The 25,977-nt window shown below is 41.5% G+C and overlaps 1 protein-coding gene and 1 non-coding gene across 4 annotated transcripts in view; one reads left to right on the top strand and one right to left on the bottom strand.

Annotated features, from left to right (window-relative positions):
* E2F3 (E2F transcription factor 3) overlaps positions 1-25,977 on the top strand; it is a 95,557-nt gene that overhangs the window by 48,793 nt on the left and 20,787 nt on the right. The window lies entirely within an intron of this gene.
* On the bottom strand, positions 6,196-6,303 carry LOC119473534. The gene has a single exon (XR_005202752.1). It is a non-coding gene; the product is annotated as a U6 spliceosomal RNA (small nuclear RNA).

Here is a 25,977-nt window from a genome sequence, read left to right as displayed (position 1 = left end):
TCACCACATGTGGGCGTTGTTCTGTCATTCCACAGGTGGCACTTAAGGTTGGAATCATTGCTGACCCCAACATAAAATGCCTCTTTCTGGACGAGGAAATGGAGAGTGAAATTTGTAATTCCCCGTGTTGTTTATTTCTTTAAAGTCATAGTCTTGCTGTGTCACCCAGGCTGGAACTGGAGTGCAGTGGCCCAGGCTTGGCTCACTGCAACCTCCTCCTCCGAGGTTCAAGCAATTCTGCCGCATCAGCCTCCCAGGTAGCCGGGACCACAAGCGTGCGCTACCACACCTGGCTAATCTTCGTAATTTTAGTAGAGACAGGGTTTCACCATGTTGGCCAGGGTGGCCTCAACTCCTGGACTCCAGTGATCTGCCTGCGTCAGCCTCTCAAAATGCCAGGATTACAGCCGTGACCCACCACGCCCAGCCCTCTGTATTTTTCATGGGATGGATGGCTGAACATTTAGAGAGAACCTAAAAAGTTAAAAGTAAAAGCAAAGAAATCTTAGTAACAAAAAGCAACTTCATGCAATGTCATTGTTTTACTTCATCTTAATAAATGTGGCCACCTTAGAGCCAGAATCTGATTGAGTTTCAATAGTCTTTCTTGGATAATATCAGGATAGAGAGTATAAATTAGATTAACATATTAGCTTGCATCTTGTCAGGGAAAATAGGTAGATTCTCTGCACACGGAGGAAGGAGGGACCTCCACGTTGTCCTGTTTAGTGTCATACTAAGGAAGAGTATGGCCAGCCAGTGCCTGGCGTTCTGCAGCTTGGGACAGGTGGTAGGGGACGGCACTGCTTCTCTTGTGAGCTTTCTTGCCCAAGGGACAAATGAGCTAAGCAGTACTACATCATTAGTGGTCTCTCTCTCGCGCGCGCGCTCTCTCTCTCTCTCGCGCGCGCGCTCTCTCTCTCTCTCTCTCGTGTGTGTGTGTGTGTGTGTGTGTGTGTGTGTGTGTGTGTGTGTGTAAATGTAAGAGAACAGAGCCTGTAAGTCTTGCCATTTTGCTTTATCAGGAATCCCACTCCTACCCTTCACCATAGGAATGTAGTCTTCACCCCAAGCCACTGCTTTTGCTACAAGCCCTTCTAATCTCGAGTGGTCGTGGGGGCAGTTCACTGCTGCACCAGCAGACCACACGACTCACGGCTATCTTTTTTTTTTTTTTTTTTTTTTTTAACGATGATTTGCACTGATCTAGCCTCCAAAGAGTAAGGGCCCAGATGAAACAGAATTTATTTTATTTTATTTATTTATTTATTTTTTGAGACGGAGTTTCGCTCTTGTTACCCAGGCTGGAGTGCAATGGCGCGATCTTGGCTCACCGCAACCTCCGCCTCCTGGGTTCAAGCGATTCTCCTGCCTCGGACTCCCAAATAGCTGGGACTCCAGGCGCGCGCTACCATGCCCAGCTAATTTTTGTATTTTTTAGTAGAGACAGGGTTTCACCATGTTGACCAGGATGGTCTCGATCTCTTGACCTTGTGATCCACCTGCCTCAGCCTCCCAAAGTGCTGGGATTACAGGCGTGAGCCACCGTGCCCGGCCGAAAATTTATTTTTATATCATGTCATCTTGTGCAAAGACTGCTACATAATCAGGCGTCAGAAATCTAAGGGAATAGGCTGTGAAGTCATTCTGTCCATGAGTTGTGTTACAACACATTCATTCATTGTAAACAATCACCAACAGTCGTTGCCATAATTTATTCTTGGCAGTAAATTGGGTTTTCAAGTGACAGAGTGAGCTATCAGAATTAAGCAACCATGAGCTCCAGCTATGCGTGCTGGAAAAGATGTCTGTGAGACTTCGGGTACCGCCGCCTCATATTAGAGGTGAGCAAGTGGAGGCCCAGGGAAGGCAGGTGACTTGCCCACGGTCACCCGGTGGGTTAGGGCCATATCAAGAACTAGAACATTGGTCATTCATCACATTGTGTCCTTAAGGCTTTCTGCTCCACTTCCTGTTGACACAATGGGCAGGATTTTGAAATCCACTTTCATTCCTGGGGATTGATACGAAAGGTTTTTCACTTGTCCAATCCCATTTTCTTTCTCCAGGCAGATGACAGGTAGCAATTTCAGAAACTGAGCAGAGAATGGTGAAAGCTACATTGTAGTGGGCTCTTTTTGGTTTGGTTGTCATGAGTGCTCTCAATTCAGAGCTTAGAAACCTCTCCAGAGAAATAATCATCAGCTCTCCAAGGAGTGCTCTTGCAGGCTAGCATGTTGCCTTGCTTGCTGGTGTATATCTTCCTGTAAACTCCCGGCATCCAGTGTCCACACAGAGAAAAACCGGCTGACGTATCTTCCTCTGTTGTATGACAGACAATCAGAATGTAGCTCTGGTGCCTTGTCATGTACCCACAGTAAGTTAAATGTGTTTGCCTTTAATATATAAATGTGTTTGCCTTTTATACACACACACACACACACACACACACACACACACACATAGCAATCAGAACAGATGTTTTTAAAATATGATTTTCAAGGAAATATGTAAAAACTGGCATCTCTTCAGATAGACATAGAGATACTAAGAATCCTTGGTTAATATGACTTGTTTGTATACTCCATGTGGTGCATTTTACACAGTATCTAGAGGTGTTGCCTCATTTTGGATTAGTTAAAAGACAGGTTTGAGACGTGGGAGAAGAGTATGTTGTATTTCTTGTCTGATCCGAGGAATTTTGTATTCCTGAAGTCTATAATTAGGGGCTTGTGTTGATTATTTATTGAAACAAAGCTGAAGGTGGGGGTGAGGGGAGGGCCACATAGTGGAAAACATTCTATGGCAGACATCTGAGCTTTACTTAAAAGCATGGGCTGCAAAGAAATGTAAATTCATTGGCTTAATTGGAAGAGACTATTTATAGAAATTGAATGATCCAGTAAAACTAAAAGGCTGGCTTCTTTCATCTTCAGAGACCTGCCTTAGTAAATGCTGTTCTGAAAATCCCTCGCCTGCAAAGTGGACTTTGCCATCCAGTATGTGGCCTCCTGGTAACTTTGATGTAACCCTATTGCCTGACTTGTATTTATTAAGTACTTTTCTTTTTTGGCTTTGGGTTTCTACTGAAAACATACATAGAAAGCAAAAAATGTCCATATACACTGAAGTTGTCTGATTTTTTAATGTAACTCCATAATTTGATTTCAATAACTATTATAAAGAAACTTTTATAAGAAGATAAAATTGGAAAATCTTGCTGTCCAGCCTGTTCCCACCTAACCTGCCCGCCCACGCCTTTTATAGTTTACCATTTCCATTAAATTTTCAAAAATTCTTCCACTGTTTATGCAATTCTCAAAAATATTCAAATGCTTTTTATTTTCCCTCTTAGAAAAGGTGACAACTAGATGTTATTCTGCACCTTGCTTTTACATGGGACCGTGTACTTTCATGAGCTTTTCATGTACATAAGCTTTTATGAGCTTTTTACGTGAGATCACATACTTTAATGAGATTTTCACATACATATGAGCTTTTCAGTACATGCAATCTGCCTCGTACTTTTTGGAGCTGTGCAGTATTCCACTGTATGCAAGTCTCGGAATTATTTACATCAGTCTCCCGAATAGACTTTTTGATTCTTTCAATCTTCTGCTATTATTAAGGTGCCATGAATAACCTGTATATCACTTCATACATGCTCAGGTGTATCTGTGGGGTAGCTTCCTATAAAAGGATTGGGATTCGGGCCAGTAGATCTGTGCATATGTGTTTGTGATAGTACGGCTTGCCCCCCTTTTATTAATAATTAAGTTTTGGGGTTCATGTGCAGGTTTGTTACATAGGGAAACTGTGTCATGATGGTTTGTTGTATAGATTACTTCATCACACAGGGATTAAGCCTAGTACCCATCAGTTATTCTTCCTGATCCTCTCCCTCCTACCACCCTCTACCTTCTCTAGGCCCCAGTATCTGTTCCCCTCTGTGTGCCCATGTGTTCTCATCATTAAGCTCCCACTTATAAGTGAGAACATGCAGTATTTGGTTTTCTGTTCCTGTGTTAGTTTGTTAAGGATAATGGCTTCCAGCTCCATCTATGCTCCCACAAAGGATACAACCTCATTCTTTTTATGGCTGCATAGTATTCCAAGGTGTATATGTACCACATTTTCTTCATCCAGTCTGTCATTGGTGGGCATTTAGGTTAATTCCATGTCTTTTGCTATTGTGAATGGTCCTGCAGTGAACATATGTGTGCATATGTCTTCATGATAGAACAATTTATATTCCTTTGGAAATATACCCGGAAATGGGAATGCTGGGTTGAATGGTAGTTCTGGTAGTTTTTTGGTCCTTGAGAAATCACCACACTGCTTTCCATAATGGTTGAACTAATTTATACTTCCAATAACAATGTATATACCTTTTTCTTGGCAACCTCACCAATATCTCGTTTTCTGATTGTTTAATAATAGACATTCTGTCTGGTGTGAGATGGTATCTCATGTGCTTTTGATTTGCATTTTGATCGGTGACACTGAGCTTTTTTTCTTGTGCTTATTGGCCCTATGCATGTATGTCTTTTGAAAAGTGTCTGCTCATGTCCTTTGCTCACGTTTTAATGGGGCTGTTTGTTTTTTTCTTGTAAATTTGTTTAAGTTTTTTATTGATGCTGGATATTAGACCTTTGTCAGATGCATAGTTTTCAAAAATTGTCTCCCATTTTACATGTTGTCTGTATACTCTGAGAGTTTCTTTTGCTGTGCAGAAGCTCTTTAGTTTAATTTGATACCATTTGTCGATTTTTGCTTTTGTTGCGATTGCTTTTGGTGTCTTCGTCATGAAATCTTTGCCTATTCCTGTTTCTAGAATGGTATCGCCTAGGTTGTCTTCCCGGGTTTTTACAAAAGTTTTGGATTTTACACTTAAGTCTTTAATCCAACTTGAGCTGATTTTTTTCTAGTTCTGTGAAGAATGTCATTGGTAGTTTGATAGGAATAGCATTGAATCTGTAAATTGCTTATGTTTTCCCATTTGTTTGTATCATCTCTGATTTCTTTGAGTAGTGTTTTATAATTCTTGTCATAGAGATCTTTCTAGCGTATTCCTAGGTATTTTATTCTTTTTGTGGCAGTTGTGATTGGGATTATGTTCCTGATTTGGCTCTTGGCTTGACTGTTGGTATATGGAAATGCTAGTGATTTTTGTACGTTGCTTTTGTATCCTGAGACTTCACTGAATTTGTTATCAGCTTAAGGAGATTTTGGGCTTGAGACCATGGGGTTTTCTAGATATAGAATCATGTTGTCTGCAGACAGGTATAGTTTGACTTCCTCTCTTTTTATTTGGATGCTCTTTATTTCTTTATCTTGACTGACTGCTCTGGCCAGGGCTCCCAATACTATGTTGAATAGAAGTGGTGAAAGAGGGCATCCTTGTCTTTTGCCAGTTTTCAAGAGGAATGCTTCCAGCCTTTTCCCATTCAGTATTATGTGGCTGTGGGTTTGTCATAGATAGCTCTTTTTATTTTGAGGTATGTTCTTTCAATATCTAGTTTATTGAGAGGTTTTAACATGAAGTAGTGTTGAATTTTATTGAAAGCCTTTTCTGCATCTATTGAGATAATCGTATGATTTTTGTCTTTAGTTGTTTATGTGATGAATCACATTTATTGTTTTGCCTAAGTTGAACCAACCTTGCATCCCAGGGATAAAGCTTATTTGATTGTGATGGGTACTTTTTTTTTTTTTTGCTTGGCATATTTTGTGTCTTGAGAAAATAGATGGGTAAGCTTTTTGATGTGCTACTGGATTTGGTTTGCCAGTATTTTATTGAGGATTTTTGCATGGATGTTCATCAAGGATATTGAGCTTTTTTTTTTTTTTAATTGTGTCTCTCCCAGGTTTCGGTATCGGGATGATACCGAATGAATGATAGAATGAGTTAGGGAGGAACCCCTCCCCCTCAGGTTTTTGGACTAGAGTGGGAATGGTACTAGCTCTTGGTAAATCTGATAGAATTTGGATTTGGCTGTAAATCCGTCTGGTCCTGGGCTTTTCTTGGTTGGTAGGCTATTTATTACTGATTCAATTTCAGAGCTTGTTATTGATCTTTTCAGGGATTCTGTTTCTTTCTGGTTCACTCTTGGGACAGTGTGTGTGTCCATGACTTTATCCATTTATTCTAGAGTTTATAGTCGTGTTGCTTGCCCTTTCAGTGGACTGGTGTTTTTTTAAATGGAATGCTTCACATAATTTGCCTGTCATCCTTGCACAGGGGCCATGTTAATCTTCTCTGTATAGTTCCAGTTTTCATATAGGTGCTGCTGAAGCGAGCACCCTAAGTTCTGATTGATTTCTGCACTCCTGCCAACTTAATGAGGGCTGCACCAATAGAGTGGTTATCTATCTTAAGCTGATACACGAATTCAGTGAAGTCTCAGAATACAAAAGCAACATACAGAAATCACTAGCATTCCCATATACCAACAGTCAAGCCAAGACCCAAATCAGGAACATAATCCCATTCACAACTGCCACAAAAAGAATAAAATAGAAACATTTTTTGTTACTCAAACTTTTGGATTTTTGCCAATCTCATTTGTAAAATATACTATATCGATACAGTTTAGATTTGCATACCATTTTTAAAAAGCAAGAGGCTGGATATCTTTTCAAGATGTTTAGAGGCCATTTCTTTTTCTTTTTTTTTTTTAAACTGTACTTACTTAATTCATGTACGTGATTTACTCTCCTATTGGATTCTTGCTCTTTTTCTTGTTGATTTGTGAGGGCTCTTTATATAACAGGGAGATTAGCTCTGTGATATAATCTTCAAATTTTTCTCGGTTTGTCATTTCCTTTAGTATTTGTGGGGTCGTCTGTGTTATACAGAAGTTAATTTTCCATTCTTTGCTTTATGGCTTCTGGATTTCAAGTCACAGAAAGCATTTTCCACCAAACCCTTCCACACATACACCTACAAGAATTGACCCATATTTTCTTGCAGAATTTCTGTGCGATTACTTCTTTTTGCATTTAATTATTTGCTCCATTTGCGGTTTATCCTGATATTCTGTAAAGTTTGGGTTCAAGTTTGGTTTTTTTCTGGAGATAGGCTGTCGCTCTGTTGCCCTGATTGGAGTACAGTGGCGCAGTCACGGCTCCCTGCAGCCTCCACCTCCCAGACTCAAGCAGCCCTCTTACCTCAGCCTCCTGAGTAGCTGGGACCACAGGTGCACAGCACCATGCCTGGAAAATTTTATTATTTGTGGACATGAGGCCTCGTTATGTTGCCCAGGCTGGTCTCGAACTCCTGGGCTGCAGGCGATCCGACCTCATCCTTTCAAAGTGCTGAGATTATAGGCAGGAGCAACCGTGCCTGGCCCAACTTTATTTTTTTGTAGATGGCTACCCAATTTCCCTAACCACTTAGTCAAAATGCCCACCTTTCCTCCCACTGAAGTGCCACCATTATAAAGTAAATGTTTTGTAAATGAAAAATAGCCACTGTTCCCTTGTAAAACAAGAAACCATGGGTCACTGCTTTTTGGAAAGAATGTTTAGGTTCTCTTTTTAACTCAAGACAGCTCTTCCATTTTGTCCTCCAAGGGTGATACCTACTCAAGAGTGAATGAATGTTAACAACCCACCTGCTTGTTTCTCCCTAGGGGAATGTTAACCTTTTGCCTCCTAGCACAATTCCTAAGATTTATCTTAAGACATTGTCTCCTTTCAATCAAAGTATTTGTCTCTTTATCACAAAGCCTGAAGCTAAATAGAAACATTTCTTGTTATTCAAGGAGCATGTTTTATGAGCCCTAAGAACAGGAGTTCTCAAAGTGTGGTCCTCCGACTAGCAGCTTCAACATCAGCTGAGAATTGTCAGAAATCCAAATTGCCATCCCTGACCTGCAGAATCAGAGACTCTGCATGGACAAGCGCAACAATCTGAATTTAATAAGCCTCTCAGGTGATTCTGAGCATGCTCAAGTTTGAGTCCTATGACCTTAGAGGTAATATTTAATTTCATAATGGCAGTTTACAACCCTTCGGCACTGCCTTAGGTGGGTTATGTCCTTATCTTCTCGACTTGTGAAAATGTAGACTAGCAGCAGGAATTGACATTCTGTTCTTTAGAGGTGGAATTCTTTAGAGTAGGAAACTTCCCTGTTATCTCAGGAGTCAGGGAGAGACCTCACTAGTACTGAGTGCTTTGGCCTAGTACATCTTCCATCCAGGATCTTGCCGCTGGGTCAGTGCTTCCCTTTGTCATATAATAAAAAACCAGCAAAACTGGTTTCTATAATTTGCTAGGGAGTTTTGTAGTGTTGAAGACTTGTCTTACCCCCACAAAAGCATCATTGTTCCTTCTCATCCCTTGCCCCTCTGCCTTTAATATTAATTTGATACCAGAACAGAATACATCTGATGACTGTTAGCCACGCCATCATGGTACTTGTATTTGGCAGGTTAAGGCAGAGTTCCCATAAACAGCAGTAACCTCTGAGCCTAATTGCCAGCCAGGGTTCAGCTCAGAGCAGTAGTTCTAAAGCTGTTCTGGCCTTAAGTCCACTGCAAAACTTTTTAAAATCCAGCTACCCAGGCCACATCCATGTAACTGATTCTACGTCTCAGGGGTGGAACCCAGGGATCAGGATGTTTTTTTCATTACCCAATTGATGACAATGTGTATCCAAGTTAGTTTAAGAACCAAGGACAGGCACATTTGTTCTAAAGCAGTTTTGATTATCATAAGATTATAAGAGGGACCAAATATCAAGTGCAAGAAAATGGTCCTGAATGCCAATACAATCAGAATAAGAAATGCATAAAGAGCAACTTGCTTGAAGCTGAAGTCAACTCCGTTTTGGATGGTTTTCTTGTCTTTTGATGAACCCGTGTTGTCATATGTGTTTCTCTCCATATGCTGTGTGTTTCATTGTAATAGTCTTGCTGATTGATTTTGTTGGCTGTAGGCAAAGTGATAAAATGCCAGTGAATGCCTGAGCCAGGGAGGTCAGGACTGGACTTTCCCGCTTGGCTCTGTTTTGATGCATTTAGCAGATTGATTCCAACCCTCTTTGGAGACTCTGACCTACAAAAGCTTCTGTTATCTTTGAGAGCTCCAGGGAAAGCTATGAACCTTTCTAGATCTTTTCCCACCTTTTGGCCTATCAGATATTGCCTTGTCCACAGCAGCACTTGACGATCCATCATAGAAGACTATGGTTTTATTTATTGACCCTGCTGTACAATTTCCTCTGTATCAAGTCATAGTTGGCTAAAGAGAGAGTTGATGATTAAATACAAAACTTTCTAAACATCCTGTTTTCCCTCAAGACAGGGCACTGTTCTTAATAAAGTGAGCATTCTTTTGGACTGGCCCTGGGGCAAGGGTGTCCCAAAAGCTTTGATAGGGGTGCCATTTGGTCATAAACAGTGTGGTAATAGGGTGGAGACAGAAAGAAATTCTCTCATTCCTTTTACAACTCCAGACAATTCTAGAACCAACTCTTGGGACCCTAGGGAAAGAACTGTGAAATGATATGCTAGCTGAGGCTTGCTGTGGCCATACCTCAGGGTTATGCATTGAAGGAGCTAGGCAAAGAGTTTTTTGTTTTTTTGTGAGACAGTCTCACTCTTGTAGCCCAGGCTGGAGTGCAATGGCGCCCGCCACCTCCGCAACCCAGGTTCAAGCGATTCTCCTGCCTCAGGCTCCTGAGTAGCTGAGATTATAGGCATGCGCCACAATGCATGGCTGATTTTGTATTTTCTTTCTTTCTTTTTTTTTTTTTTTCTTTTTTTTCAGTAGAGACGGACTTTCTCCATATTGATTAGGCTGGTCTCGAACTCCCAACATCAGGTGATCCACTCTCCTCAGCCTCCCAAAGTTCTGGGATTACAGGCGTGAGCCACCTTGCCCAGCCTGGAGCGTATGCCTTTAAGCTACAAACTAAGTCACAGATCAAGAGGCTTTTTGCTTAGAATTCTATGATGGTTTTTGAAATATATGGTCCTTACTTTATGTTCTTACCTATAATCCTATATGTTTCTGGTGAATTTAGCTTTTGCCAGGTTCTGGTGGGTCTTACCCAGAGATGGTCCGAGTAAATGAACAAAAGAAGTAATTGATTAGGATGTGAAACTTCAGAGATGCCCACAGCCCTTTAAGCCCTGGAAAGTGGTATGCCAGTGAGTTTTCTGGTCCTGTCTACGCTTTGTACAAATGAAGAAACCAAGACCCAGGGAACTCAGCCAAGGTTCCTTGCCATTCCTCCAGTCTCCCTGTTTAAAAAAAAAAAAATTAAGTTATATTTTGCAAACTGACAGAATTATACAATGGAAATAACATTCATTTTAATGTATCTGTTCTTGTAGTTTCTTATTTTATTCACCCTTATAAACCATTCTGAGAACATTGTCATAAAGAGCATTCTCCTAAATTGGAATGTGATTCAAATAGTCCTGTCTCTTTTCCTCCTTGCTTTTTATGAAATGACTGCCTACACGCACTTGCGCACATTATTTTAGTGAGCAATGCAATGTGCGAATACAAATAGAAATAGATTTTGTAAAAAAAAAAAAAAAATTAATGTCAGTCCGCTAGTTGAAAAAGTACCAAAGTCATTACAAGATCCATTAACTCTGTTTAAGAAAAGCATTGAGGGCTTTTGGGGGGATTTTGAGTAATTTTATTTTATAAATACTGTTCTCAGATTCATAAACCTTAACTGATTTGTAGAGATTATGAAGGTTTGTTTCTCACGCAGTTAATATTTGTTGCTTTTAAAATAACCAAGTACTTACTTTGCATTTGTAATGATTGCAGTGATTTGTAATTGCAAAAATTAGTCCTGGTCGTAAGAACTCCTCGATGAATTCTCACATAAGATCTCATGCAGTGTTCCTTAAAGTTCATTTGGGGTCATTCATCAGGAAAAGCAGTGCATTTCGGGTTTATGAACTCACTTTGCCCACAGGTGAGATTTCCAGGCTTCGAACCAGCAGGAAGAGAGGCAGTGGGTGGATCTGACGTAGGTATGGCTTCAGAGATGAAGAGAGTGTTTCTCCTCCGCACCCCCTTTGCCTACACCTGGAAATAAGTTTAGCCTAGGGAAGAAATGTTCCCTGACTTGTCAGGTTCAGCTAGTGTACCTTTTGAGATCCTTCATTCTCTCTCTCTCTTTTGAGATGCAGTCTCACTCTGTTGCCCAGGCTGGGGTGCAGTGGCCCCATCTCGGCTCACTGCACCCTCCACACCCCAAGTTCAAGTGATTCTCATGTCTTGGCCTCCCAAGTAGCAGGGATTACAGAAGCCAGCCATTATGCCCAGCTAATTTTTTTTTTTTTGTATATTTAATAGAGATGGGGTTTCACCATGTTGGCCAGGCTGGTCTTGAACTCCTGACCTCAGGTGATCTGACCACCTTGGCCTCCCAAAGTGCTGGGAATACAGGTGTCAGGCACTGCACCCTGCCCGTTCTCTCTTCAGTCTCCCAATTAACAAACATCTGCGCAGCATCCATTACCTAGAATTGTAGGAAGGTGTAGTATAGGATACAGGTAGTAAAGAGATAAGTGGGTTAGAAAATAATCACTCATAAAAAGGAGACAAACTGTCAGAGTGGTCCCCTAGCTACACCTGCCACAATTGCCTCCTGAGAAATCCTTGTTCTGCATATGAGCTAAATTCCTGCTCGAATAAATTATTGCTCTTCCTATGATCATTGGGCTGCTGAATAGAGCCAGGGTGTTTCACAGACGTCATAGTTTGTTATCGACTTTATGACCAGTAAAAGTTAATATCGTCACCCCTTTCCTGCAGCAAGACATTATCTTTTTTTTTTCCCAACACTCATTTAGGTAAAGAACATTTTTCTTAGTATAGTTTTCATTGAATTCCGTATTATCAAGTTTGTATATTTTTAGAGCTTTTGGATCACTATTCCAGCCCACATTTTTCATAGCAATTTGTCTAGTATTTCTTCAAGATCTTTTTATGTTCATTTGAAAACCGAACATGACTTCGTATGTATTCATTAGCAATCCCTGCCGTGGGCCTTTCTGTTTGATTTTTCTGAACCTCATTGTGGCTCATGGTGAAGTAGAAAAAGGCTAACGAAGACCTTGTTCTGAACTTAAAGTGAGTAAGCAAGAGGCTTCAGAGCCATAATCTCTACCAAAATGTTTGTCCGCATTGCTGTAACAGGGAGTCATTCAGAATGAGAGTAGAGGAATTTGTCTCCTTTTAAAGAATTGTGTGTGCGTTTTCTACTTTCATGGTTCTGTTGCTTTGCTGGGGAGATTTTGAAAGAGAAGACTCATCATCTTGTACTCCCCGTACCAAGGGGTCTTTAACCCCTAGGTCAAGCAATGACACCAGAGTTGGTTGCTCTGCCCACTGGTTCCTCTCTGCACCTCCCTCCCAGACCATTTCTCCAGCTCCTCAGCCTTAGAAAAAACAGCTCACTCATGGTGCTCACTGGTGGACTTTGGAGATAAGCTTCTATTCTTGGTTGTTTTTAATTCTCTTCTTAGAGCCAGCCCATGTCTTATCAGTGTAACTTTACTCCCCAAGGATTCCATTCTGTCCTTTAAACACTAGATTTCTCAAAAATAGACTTGTCGGTAAAACTCTGTTGTGACCAACAGGCAAAAGTATTGATTTTGTATGGAGAGTGCCTTTGTCATATTCTGTTCCCAAGAAGTGGTTCCAGGATGCTTTCCTAGAAGTTTTTGGGAAGAACAATTGGAGTAAGAGAAGTTCTTCCGTTATCTGCCCTGGTCTGGGTGTCTTCGGATGACTCTGTTGGCTGACCAGTTGTTTAATCCTGAATTTATGTTGTCAGGGATCATGTGACATGGGGTCTGTATCAGAGTTTCCACAGTTGTTTTTTTCTTTAGTGATACAGCCTGGAAGGGCCAGGCACGGTGGCTGATGCCTGTGATCCCAGCGCTTTAAGAGACTGAGGCAGGTGGATGGCCTGAGACCAGCCTGGCCAACATGGTAAAACGCCATCTCTACTAACAATACAAAAATTAGTCTGGGTTGGTGGCTGTAATTCCAGCTCCTCGGGAGGCTGAGGCAGGAGAATCGCTTGAACCTCAGAGGTGGAGGTGACAGTGAGCCAAGAATGTACCATTGCACTCCAGCCTGGGCGACAGAGCGAGACTCCGCTGGAATTAAAAAAAAAAAAAAAAAAAAAAAAAAACAGGAAGAGCTTCAGTGGGAAGAACAGTAGGAGAAATGAAGGCCCAGGGATTATCTGAAGAGACATACCGATCTCAGAACGGTGATGCCAGCTATAAAAACTGAGTACCACTTATACCATTAGATAAAGAGCGTGTTCTGAAATCCTATTACCACTACATTATGTTAAAAACTACGTATATGTCTCAACAGTCAGTGTAGCTGAGAATTGATGTCACTGTTTACACTGATTTTTTTTTTTTTTTTTTTTTTTTTTTTAAAGAATTTTTTTTTTTTTTTTATAAGACGGAGTTTCACCATGTTGGTCAGGCTGGGCTTGAACTCCCGACCTCAGGTGATCCGCCCGCCTTGGCCTCCAAAGCACTTGGATTACAGGCATGAGCCACCGCGCCCGGCCTACACTGATTTTTTTTTTAATACATAGAAATGTTTTTATCTTAACTAATTAAAGATTTGTTAGGAAATCCACTTTCCTTTCATTAAAATAATCGATTCATTCTTTCACTAAATATTATTCTTTGTCAGTGCCCACGGAGGCTTCCCACGCCTTGACGCCCAGAAACCCAGGTGTCTCAGAACTTCTCACTGGCTGACTGGTTCCCCCAAAGTGTCATAGCCTCTCTGGTCCCTAGGCATTTGTTTTGTTTTTAACATGTGTTTCCTCTGTTTTTATACTATTTTCACCAATTTTACAAATGAATTACGTAGAATATGTATTCCCACACACATTCTATCGGAAGTACGTACGTAGGAGGTGATAACGTCTAAAGCCCTTCCCCTTCTCCTCACTGATGGACTTCCTCCCAGGCCTTTTGCTATGTATTTCCAACAGTGGTTGTTTTCGCTTTACATTGTAATCTATGACTTATCGAAAGTTCTGACTTTTTTCCTTACTCATTACAGTAAACATAAACCTTGGCCATAGAATACTGCAGGTACATAATGTTCTACAATATGGGTATGCAAAATAGAATGGTTTATTTAACCATTCCCTTGTTGATGAACAGTAATCATTTAGATTTTTAACTTACCCCTGTTGATTATAGTGCTATAATAAACATCCTTCTACACGCCTCGCTGTGCATGTTTTTTTTTACTATTTCTCTAGGGTAAATTGATTCCCAGAAGTACACTTGTAGAGTCAAAAGGTCATCATGTTTACACTAGGCACGGTGGCTCACTCCTGTAATCCCAGCCTTTGGGAGGTTGAGGTGGGCAGATGCTCTGAGGTCAGGAGTTCGAGACCAGCCTGACCAGCATTGAGAAACCCTGTCTCTACTAAAAATACAAAAGTTAGCTGGACATGGTGGCATGCACCTGTAATCCCAGCTACTCTGGAGGCTGAGGCAGGAGAATCATTTGAACCCGGGAGGCAGAGGTTTCAGTGAGCTGAGATCGCACCACTGTACTCCAGCCTGTGAGACAGAGCAAGATTCTATCATCTCAAAAAAAAAAAAAAAAAAAAAAAAGATCATGCATGTTTAAAATATTAACACGGCCAGATAATCCTCCAAAATAGTTATACTAAGTCTCATGCCACCCTTCTGCCTCACTAATTGAGGCGTTTTTTAAATTTATTATAAAATATTTGAGATACAAAAGATAGAATAGCATAACACCCATGAAATGACATTAACGACAAATTTAAGAGTCTTGTTTCTCTCCCCAAATGCATTGTTTTTTCCACTACATTTCCCTTCATTTCTCTTACTTTACCTGTATTGTGTATGTCTACTTTTACTATGTATTTATTATTCTAATGCTGTTTTCTGAAAAGATACTGTATACATTCTGGGTGTTTTTGTTTGTTTTTGACCCACCACTATATTTATGTGACTGGCCTGTGTTGATAACTTAGCCTGGTACTAAAGCCGCTCTCCAAATTCTTGTGTACATGTCCTTGTGCACATGTGCATGAGTTGATGGTACTTATTGAGGAGTTGATGGTTTTCACTAAGTAGTGATAAAACTCTTCTCCCGAGGGGTCCTCCCCCTCAACCCTGGCTTCGAGCATAGTATCAGTTTCTCATATTTTCAGCACTTGGTGTTTTTAGACTTTGTAATTTTTGTCAACCTCATGCGTGTGGAAAGGCGATTTCATTTTAATTTATGTTTCCCTGACTTCATAGTTTAATATTTTCAACCATTTAGCCTCTTCTAGGAATTCCCTATTCCTGTCTTTTATCTAATCTTCCCTTGGGCTATATTATAATCTTTTCTTACTGGCTATTCCTAATTCCTTACCTGGATAATATTGCTGAGGTATCTTTCCTTTTCATTGCTCTACTGTGTCCTTTTGATGACAGACAGCATGTGTGATTTGTGCTGTTCTCCCATGCAGTCTCTTGCTTACCTCATTAGGTCTGGGGTTGAATTTTGTATGTGGTTTGAGGGATCCAATTTTATTTTTTCTTCCCAGATACACAGTTTATTAAATAATCCATTCTTTGCAGCATCTACAGTGCCCCATTTGCAATATGTGACATCTTCATGTATGTGTGGAGCTGTTTCTCGGTTTTCTGTTCTATTCTTTTGGTCTATTTACCTTTTGCTATGCCTGTACATATTTCACTATCTCTCTTTTTTTGTTTGTTTGTTTTTTGTTTTTTGAGACAGGGTCTCGCTGTGTTACCCAGGCTGGATTCAAACTCCTGGGCTCATGCAGTCCTTCAGCCTCAGCCCCCATTCATTCTCTAGTGTAGCCAGCTCATTGTAACCTCAGATTCCTGGGCTTAAGTGATCCTCCCACTTTAACCTCCTAGAAGGTGTGACTACAGGTGTGCACCACCACACTTGGCTAATTTTTTTATTTTTGTAGAGACCAGGTCTTGCTGTTACCTAGGCTGTTCTTGAACTCCTCGTCTCAAGTAATTCTCCTGCCTCTGCCTCCCAAAATGCTGTGATTATAGACGTGAGCCCCATTGCACCAGGCCAAATCTCTTTAAAAGATAATCCATTTTAAAAATCAGTAAATTATGGCCAGGTGCAGTGGCACACACCTATAATCCCAGTGCTTTGGGAGGCCGAGGTGGGAGGATAGCTTGGGGCCAGGAGTTCAAGACCAGCCTGGGCAACATAGTGCAGTCCTGTATCTATAAAGACAAAGAGAGAGATTTAAATGTCAGGAGAGACTTACACATTTACCCACGTAGTTACCATTTCTGATGCTCCTAATTCCTTCGCGTAGACCTATTTTTCATTTGGCATCATTTTCTTCTGTTTGAGGCACTCCCTTGAATATTTTCTCTAGTCTACTGGTGAAGAATTCTTTCAGCTTTTATATCTCTGGGAAAAAGTCTCTATTTTGCCTTTGGATTTTAAAAGATTTTTGCTGGGTATGTCTGAGAATGTAGAGGAATAAACAAACTCTGTTTCCCCTGCTATAATCTCACTTCACACTTCTGACACCAGCTGTGCCGGGTAAGGGGATAGTTTCCCTAGACATCAAGCAGGCAATTCATTCTGCAACGACACCAGCTAGGTGTCCACCAATTTGATTCTGACACCATCTACCCAGAAATAGCGTCAGATCCCACAGGTTGAAGTCTTATCCTCCAAGAATGCCCCCCACTTCCAATGCCAGTCTCCAGCCCCAGGTTGTTTTACCTGTTTTTCTGACTGAATAGCTATAAATTGGGGTTCCCACAGCCCCCTTCTTGGGTTTGATTAATTTACCAGAGCAGCTCACAGAACTCAGGGAAATGACATTTACTGGTTTATTATAAAGGATACACATAAAGGGTTGCATAGGATGAGGTGGGGGAAGGAGTGTGGAGCTTCCATGCCCTCCCCAGGTACGCCACCCTCTAGGAACCTCTTTGTGTTCGTTCATTCAGAAGCTCTCCAAACCCGGTCCTTTGGGGGCTTTTATGGAAGCCGCATTACATAGGCGTGGTTGATTGCATCATAGGCCATTGGTGATCAAATGGGCGGTTGTCTATTCAACTTGAAACTGCTTTGAAATGCATCATAAACACAGTGGCTCTTTGTCAGTCAATCGAGCGCTGTTTATCAGGCATTGAAGAATCCAGCAGCTCCTCACACAGTTCCAGAGTCAGGCCTAGGGGAGAGGTTATCTTCTTTCATTCCTCAGGTAGGTAGCATGATCCCTTCTAAACCATTTCCATTTTATGGTGGAACTCTTCTGGGCACTGCCATCCCCATTGCAGTGTTTCTCTGACATCACCCCCAGACAGCATGGGTATTTCAGGTTTCAGGGTCATTTTATGTTCTTCAGTCATAGGGGCAGTTTCAATGAAGGTCCCATATCAAGATAGTAAGTGTCTTTCAGATGGCAGGTCTCTAGTCCAAAGTCCCAGTAGCTGTCGCCAGGAGGTGCTCACAGGCTTTTGCCATAAACCTCCGTCTAGGCCCCCCACGGGCTATGCCTCCAGGATGTGTCCACACCTGCAGTCAGCTTCTACTCTGCGCTCTGCGGGCTTGGGCAATCTTACTGGCTCCCATTTAGCTCGTCCAATTAATATGGCTCAAAGGGTGGACTTAAATTCCTTCTGTTTTGTAGTACTGTGTAGAGGGAGCATTTCCCACTGAGATGTAACGTCTGTTGCATAATAAAGAGACAGAGCTATTTCCCATGAAGTGTGATCAAATATATACTTCTCTAAACTTTTACCTTAATTCCAGCAACCTTTGCTTTCCTAACGGTATCCTTCATTAGGGCTTTATCAACAGGTTTTGGTCGTACAATTCAGTGCTAAGTAGGGGAAGTGTTCCCTGGGCAGACTATTATCCATTCCTATAAAAGGCCGAGGTGGGTGGACCAGGAGTTGAGACCAGCCTGACCAACATGGGGAAACCCTGTCTTTACTGAAAATGCAAAAATTAGCCAGGCATGGTGCCGCGCGCCTGTAATCTCGGCTACTCGGAAGGCTGAGGCAGGAGAATCCCTTGAACCCGGGAGGCGGAGGTTGCAGTGAGCCAAGAGTGCACCATTACACTGCAGCCTGGACAACACAGCAAGACTCCGTCTGGAAAAAAAGAATTAGGTAAAGAGACACAACTTCTTTATATAAAGCCTACTTAAACATCCCAGCTTTGATCATCCTGTCAATCCTTAGGTTTTTTATGTTCTCTCAGTCTAATTGTAGCCCAAGTCAGGGCTTGCCCAGTGGGTTTTGGTAGCACAGTGCCTGAGGCTCCCATATCAATGAGTCCCAGGAATTTCTCTTCACTACCCAGAGCATTTTCCCACCTGTGTCCATAAGGCTATGGGTCTCCAGCAGGGGGCTGGGCCAAGAGACCCTTGCTGTCTGTCAGTCTTTATCTTGATTAATCTGCCTGACTATTGCACAAGCAATTTCAGAGCAGATTCTTCATTGTAATCTCTGCCTCTGACTTTTTAAATTTCGCCAAACTAGGGTAAATGTAGCAAACATTTTTGGAACTCAAAGTTGAGAGACCAGCAGGACCTTCCTTTGATCTATCCAGCCTTCCACAGTGTTGCATTCGAATATTTGTTTTAATCTCATGTTTTTTCAGTTTCCATTTTAGTCATCCCATTTTTTTTTATTTCCATAGGTTACTGGGGAACAGGTGCTGTATGCTTATATGAGTAAGTTCCTTAGTGGTGATTTGTGAGATTTTGGCACACCCATTGTCTGAGTAGTATACACTGCACACATTTGTAGTCTTTCATCCCTCACCCCTTTCCCACCTGCTCCCCTGAGTCCCCAAAGTCCATTGTGTCATTCTTACGCCTTTGCATCCTCATAGCTTAGCTCCCACTTATGAGTGAGAACATATGATGTTTGATTTTGCATTCCTGAGTTACTTCATTTAAAATAATAGTCTCCAATCTTATCCAAGTAGCTGTGAATGCTATCAATTCATTTTTTATGGCTGAGTTGTATTCCATCATATATGTATACCACAGTTTCTTTATCCACTTGTTGATTGATGGGCATTTGGGCTGGTTCCACATTTTTGCAATTGTGAGTTGTGCTCCTATAAACATGCGTGTGCAAGCATCTTTCTTGAATAATGACTTTTTTCCCTCTGGCTAGATAGCCAGTAGTGGGGTTGCTGGATCAAATGGTGATTTCTACTTTTAGTTCTTTAAGGAATTTTCCATAGTGGTTATACTAGTTTGCATTTCCACCGGCAGTGTAGAAGTGCTCCCTATTCACATCCATGCCAACATCTTTTTTTTTTTTTTTCTTTTCTTTTTTTTTTTTGTTTGAGGCAGAGTCTCACTCTGTCACCCAGGCTGGAGTGCAGTGCTGCAGTCTCGGCTCACTGCAACCTACGCTTCCTAGGTTCAAGCGATTCTCCTGCCTCAGCCTCCTGAGTTACTGAGGCTACAGGGACACACCTCCACGCCTGGCTAATTTTTGTTAGGGTTTCGCCATGTTGGCCAGGCTGGTCTTGAACTCTTGACCTCAAGTGATCTGCTCACCTCAGCCTCCCAAAGGGCTGAGATTACGGGCATGAGCCATCATGCTTAGCAATTATTTTTTGATGTTTGGATTGTGGCCATTCTTGCAGGAGCCAGGTGGTACTGCTTGGTGGTTTTGTTTTGCATTTCCCTGATCTTTAGTGATGTTGAGCACTTTTTCATTTGTCTGTGGGCCATTTGTATATCTTCTTTTGAGAATTGTCTACTCATGTTCTTAGCCCACTTTTTGATGGGATATTTTTTCTTGCTAATTTGTTTTATTCATCCTATTTCTTAATAATCATCTAAAGATTTCCACCCTACTGGGACAAGTCCCATGACTCTTCCCTTTGTTTTTTCTCTTAGTTTCACCGCTATCCATGTGTTCTTATTCACATTATTTGTTAATAACCATAATTCCCACCTTCCCCAGAGGAGTCCTTTGACGCTTTTGCCCCAACCCTTTGCCATTCTCTTGTTAATTAACTTAATGTTTACATTGGCATTTGTAAGACCCATGAGGGAAAGCAAGGTAGCACATCTCATAAGGCTTCTTGAACTATCAGTTTTGTAGCAGCAAGGTTAAATGGGGTGTCCACATGGAAGCGGCACCCCTGATCACAGCCTTTACCATGACTTGGGTAGCAGGCATATTCAGCAGGTGAATAATCCGGCGGTCATAGAGCAAGTCCCCACCTGGGTTGAATACAAGCATATCAGCTGCTTCAACTTGACATTTGTAGGTGGAGAAGGGCAGTCCCCCTTCTTCCAACATTCAAAACCAAAGATACTGCTCCCAAATTAGTTACTCTCACAGTCCATTTGAGTAAAGGGAAACTGATGATAACAATCTAATAAATGAAACAGTTCCTTTACACTATACCCTCTGCTTTCAGTAGTCTCTTGGTTTTGCGTTTTCCCCACACTGTCTGCCTTCTTGGTGCCCAAAGGCCTTAGGGATGCTTTCTGATGTCTCTGCATAATTTTTCCCTTGTGGGAGCGGGGTTCTTTGAGGCTAGGGGCTGAAGCATAGACCGACTGAAGTCTGAGCTTGGTCTGGCCTCAAGGTTTGGCCCAGCACTCTCTTTTTACTTTCATTCTAGCTATTACAGATAATAATAACCAAGGGGTTGCACATTTTGCTTGTTTCTTATTAGTTTGCATTTCTTCATGCATTCAGCAAACCAACTTCCACAGAGTTAGATCGATCCACCTCTAAATTCCATTGGTAACTTTTACCTTTAATGAACGATGGCAGCCCAGCTGCCGCTTCATACCATGGGTGACCACGTGGATACCCAGGCCTCAAAGGTTTCTCAACCCCCAACCCCTCTATTCGTTTTCTTCCCGAACGTGAGCTAGGGATGTCCTAGCAATCCCGATTCTGACACCAATTCTGAAGATGCCGAGGAATGAACAAACTCAGTTTCTCTCACTACTGTTACACGCCACAGCTGTGACACAAGATGTGGGGGAGGGAGCTCCCCAGACATCAAGTAAGCAGCAGACACCAGCTGGGCATCCTCCAATTCAATTTGGACACTATCTACCCAGAGAGGTGTTGCATCACACAGATTGAGGGTTCAGTCCCACAAGACCGCCCGCAACTTCTGATACCAGTTGCAAGCCCCAGATTGTTTTAGCTGTGCGTCTGGCCAACTTGCTGTAAATCGGGGTTCCTACGCCCTCCTCCTCAGGTTCAGTTAATTTGCTAGAGCAGCCCACAGAACTCAGGGAACATTGATGTTTACTGGTTTATTATAAAGGATATTACAGAGGATGCAGATGAATGAAGAGGTGCCCAGGGCAAGGCATTGGGAAGGAGCACAGAGCTTCCATGCCCTCCTTGCATGAGCCACCCTCCAGGAAGCTCGTTGTGTTCAGCTACCCAGAAGCTCTCCGTACCCTGTCATCTTGGGTTTTTGGGTAAGCTTCACTATGTTTGCATGATTGATTAAATCACTGGCCATTAGGGATCAACTAAACCTTAGCCTCTCTCCTCTCCCTGGAGGTTCAGAGATGGGTCTGAAGGTTCTGACCCTCTGATCCTGCCTTGGTTTTTCCATTGACCGTTGCCCATCCCGAAGCTACGTAGAGGCAGCTGGCCTTCATTGAAATAATCAGCACACAAAAAGACACTTCATCTTCTATAGTAGGTGGGCTTACCTTACACCAAGACTGTTGAAGTGAGGGGTTTTAGGAGAGAAAGTCTAGGTGCTGGCTGGGCACTCAAATAAAATGACAGATGTTCACCTCAGGCATCAACACAGTGTATGCAGTGAAGGGAAACTGCAGAATGACAGCTATGCGGCAGGCTTGGAGAACCTCTAGTCAGTTCAGGTCTGGATATCAGGAGGCCAGAGGGCGTTTGGTAGAATATCTGATAGAATGGAGAGCTGGGAAATATCTGAGGATTTGGTGAGGGCAAATGGTGCCAATGAGCTAGAAAGACAATTGGAAACTCCAAAGAAAACAAGCAAATTTTACAAGAAGGGATATATAGTCTCAGTATATTGTTTGATCCTGAAGTGAATACTGTTTGTATAGTCATGAAGTACAGCAGTGGTTTCTTTATTTAACCAAAACTGATGATGTAACTATTGGGTAGAAACGGAAGAAGTGAGATGGGTATTGTGTCATTGAAGGATGTCAGTACATTAGAACTAAAGTGGCTAAACCGGAAATAGCCGTGTGAGCATGTCACTTAGAGATACAGAGATGCCTCCCAGGAGAAATAGTAAAGGTGCTTCCCCCAGCAAGGCAGCCATTATAATCTCTCTGAGCTAGTGGGTTTTGAAAGACCGATTACATCTATTTGTTTTTTAATTGTCTTAGATTATTCTTAAAAAATAAAATAAATGTATATAGAAAGGACCACAGTCACGAAGTCATAGGTTGAATGGCTTTTATTCTAAAAGTTCTAAGTCAATATGAGATTGTTTTTCCTTTAGAAACATTCATATGTATATGGTTAGATTCCCAAACTAGTCCACAAATATAGGTTTTAGTGAAATTAAAGTCTTACATCCTATTCCTTTTGACCTAGTTTAAAAATCAAAAGAAGAAAATTGACCAACTTTGGAGTCCGTTCTAATAATCCAACTGAGAAAGGATGGTTTGGAGTTGTCTGCACACCTATTGAGTTCACCACTTATTCTCTGATGCAGTTTGGTTTCTGATTAGGCTTCTCACCTAATGGCTCGTAGGGGATGCTATGCACGTTAGATTCTGAACTTAGCTCTTGCTATAAAAAGCTGAAGAAGACCTTGGAGCGCTTCATCTTAGGTAACTTCCTCAATGACAGGTTGACACTGGGAGTGCATATTTAGCTTGTCATGAAAGGGACCGTAAGCTGGTCCCTTCCTCATCATTCTGTACCCAAAGCCCTTCCCTACTCACGTGCACCTCCAAACCTGGGCTTTTTCCAAATCTCTGCTTCTGTTCTTATTTGGACAGCCCATTCAGTCCCCTGACCTCATTCCTTTATCTGGATGACACAGCTCAAGAGCCGCCACTCCTTAACAGCCTCTCCAGACCTCTACGCACTTCTCCATACACCCCTCTTCATGTCCTCCGGGACCCGACCTGTGCTCACTGCCGTATTCATATACATTTCCCATTGTTTGCTTGCCTGTACACTTGTTGATAGCAGGGACCACCATGTTGCCTTTATCATCACATGCCCATGCAAGGGTTGGTACATAGCAGGCTCTCAATAAATATTTAAGTGGATTCAAAAATTATCAGGCAGATCGAGTTAATACAAAGTTACAACTAAAAACTAGCTTCTCTTAAAATCCTCATGCCTCAACCCACTAACCTAATGGCCAGAGTCCAAGCAAGATTCAGCCGTGGTCTGCTCTGAAGGTGGAAATTCCCTCCTTTGGGCAATTTCACTGATGTACTTAACTTGGTCTTCCTTCTTTCTAATTCCATTTTATTTCATTTTCCTTCTTCCTTTGTTTAAAATACGTGCCTCATCTTTGGCTTTGAGACAAAAGGTATCATCTATCAAGTTGTATCCCTTTCCCGATTTCCTATTAGCTAGGGAGAAGGGAGCTTATTTTAGCATTCACAGTTTGTTAACATACAGCAGGCCATGCCTTGTTCTTGATTTGATTTTTCCTGTGGCTCAGCTGCATGGGGGATAAGAACATCCCTTCCCCCACAGCATGAAGCTGGATGCCCTTTCTGGTGGCATATCCCATTTCTGTTTTGAGCCCGTACATATTGAATGGTACATAAGATGTTTAACATTCTAGAAAATAAACCACCAGACTTCTGTTTAACCCCAAATGGAAACGATTTTTCTCTTCTTGTTATGCAAGTAACCCACGCTCACTTTAAAACGATTTTCAAGTATAAAAAGCTAAAAAGAAGAAAGTAAAATCACCATAAGCCTACTATCCAAAGATTAATGCTCTTCGACTATTTTGCGTGTGGTATGTATCCTTAGATACTTGCTTTCTATGCATATAATTTTCTTACAAAAATAGTTTTACTATTCACACCTGCTTTTTTTAAAAGTTACATATGTCGCTGTACATCATTATTAATTGCATAACATTTCATGATATAAATGTACAATAACTTACTGAATTTTTCTTTTGAGACTGGGCATTTATATTGGACATAGGTGGAAAAAAATCAAATAGTCAAGAAACTGGCTCTGCTGTTTTTAATAGACAAACCCTAGAAACAACCTAAAATGTTGATGTGTTCCAAGAAGAAATGCCAGTTACTGTGGTGTAATGTTTATGTAGACACATCACTTTTTCAAATAAGATCAAAAATTGCAGAAATATAAACATGAAGTCATTAGTCGCCTAATTTTACGTCCTGGAGATAACCACCCTTAATATTTGACATGGAACTCTTTTCAGGATTTTTTTCTCTATGGATATAGGAAAAATTTTAGTGAGGTCTGTGGTTGCGTAGTTTTTTATATTACACATATCTCTGCAACTTTAATTTTTCTCCTTTATATTTCTTGAAAATCTTTTGAAGTCATCAATGGAGATTAAACTTCAACCTGCCCTCCCTCGCCTCTACACACACACTAACATCTATCCCTTCTGCAGGTTGGTAACGTTGGAGCTTTGTAATTTACCTGCCAAGGGACTTTGGGAATTTATTCCTTGGTTCATTCAAAATAAATAAGTCCATTTGACTGATTGCATGCCATATGCAAGGCCCTGGGGAAACTAAGCTGCTTATGACCTGAGCTTAGAGTCCAGGGAGGAAGCCTGGAGTGTGCATTTGTCATGATGGTAAGATCGTGCTGTGGCAGCACGGATGTTGCTATGGAAGCAGAGGAAGGACATCTCGATAAGGCCGAGGATGTCATGGTCACTGACAGATTATTTGAATAGACCTAGGTTCAAATCCTGGTATCTGTGCCAAACATGGAGGCTCACATCTGTAATCCCAACGCTTCGGGAGGCGGAGGTAGGAGGGTCATTTGCACACAGGAGTTCAAGATCAGCCTGGGCAAAATAGCGAGTCCTCATCTCTACCAAAACAAGAAACAATTAGCCACTCATGGTGGCACCACTCAGGAGGCTGAGATGGGAGGATTGCTTCAGCCAGGAGTGTGAGGCTTCAGTGAGCCATGATCACACCACTGCCCTCCAGCTCGAATGACAAAGCTAGACCCTGTCACTAAAAAAATAAAAATAAAAATTCTAGTATCTGTCACTTGTTAACTGAAACATCAGGTAAGCTGGGTATAGTAATACCTGCCCCACAATGCCAGCATGAATATTCACTGGGAAAATGATTATAGAAGAAGATTGAATGTCCATTTGTAGATGTCTGGTTAAGTAAATCAACCATGGCATATTAATTAATACAATATTATGCAGCTATGAGAAATGAGATCATTCTATGTGTTCTGGTAGGGTCTAACTCAGACATGTGTTATTAATAGAAAAGTGTGTGGTTTGCTACGATTTATGTGAAAACCTTTTTAAAGATGCGATGGTGGATAGTTATACTTGTATTTACATAGACTATCTGAAAGGATATTCAAGTAACTCAACAGTGCTTGCCTTTGAGGCAGGGAACTGGGATCAGGAGTAGGAAGAAAGTTTACTTTCCAATTACACTCACTTATGCTGCTTCAATTACCCTAGACGTATACTATATGTGAAGAAGAGTTTTAAAATCATGAACAAAGTGTGTCGTTAAGGCAGTATCAATTTAATACAGCTATTCAAATATTTTTATATGGGACTTTTCGCAGTCTTTTCATGAAGTAGTTATAAGCATGGACTTGCAGTTATGCTTACTGGCTATAGAATCTTGGAAAAGTGAATCACTCTAAACCTCCCTTTTCTTCTATAAAATAGGAAGTAATAATAACGACCTTATTGAGGGTGTCATGAACATAAGATAAAATTGAGTG

The sequence above is a fragment of the Cebus imitator genome, unplaced genomic scaffold (assembly GCF_001604975.1).
Source record: "Cebus imitator isolate Cc_AM_T3 unplaced genomic scaffold, Cebus_imitator-1.0 Scaffold165, whole genome shotgun sequence".
In the NCBI taxonomy this organism is placed as follows: domain Eukaryota; kingdom Metazoa; phylum Chordata; class Mammalia; order Primates; family Cebidae; genus Cebus; species Cebus imitator.
This window is presented reverse-complemented; position numbering and strand designations above follow the sequence as displayed.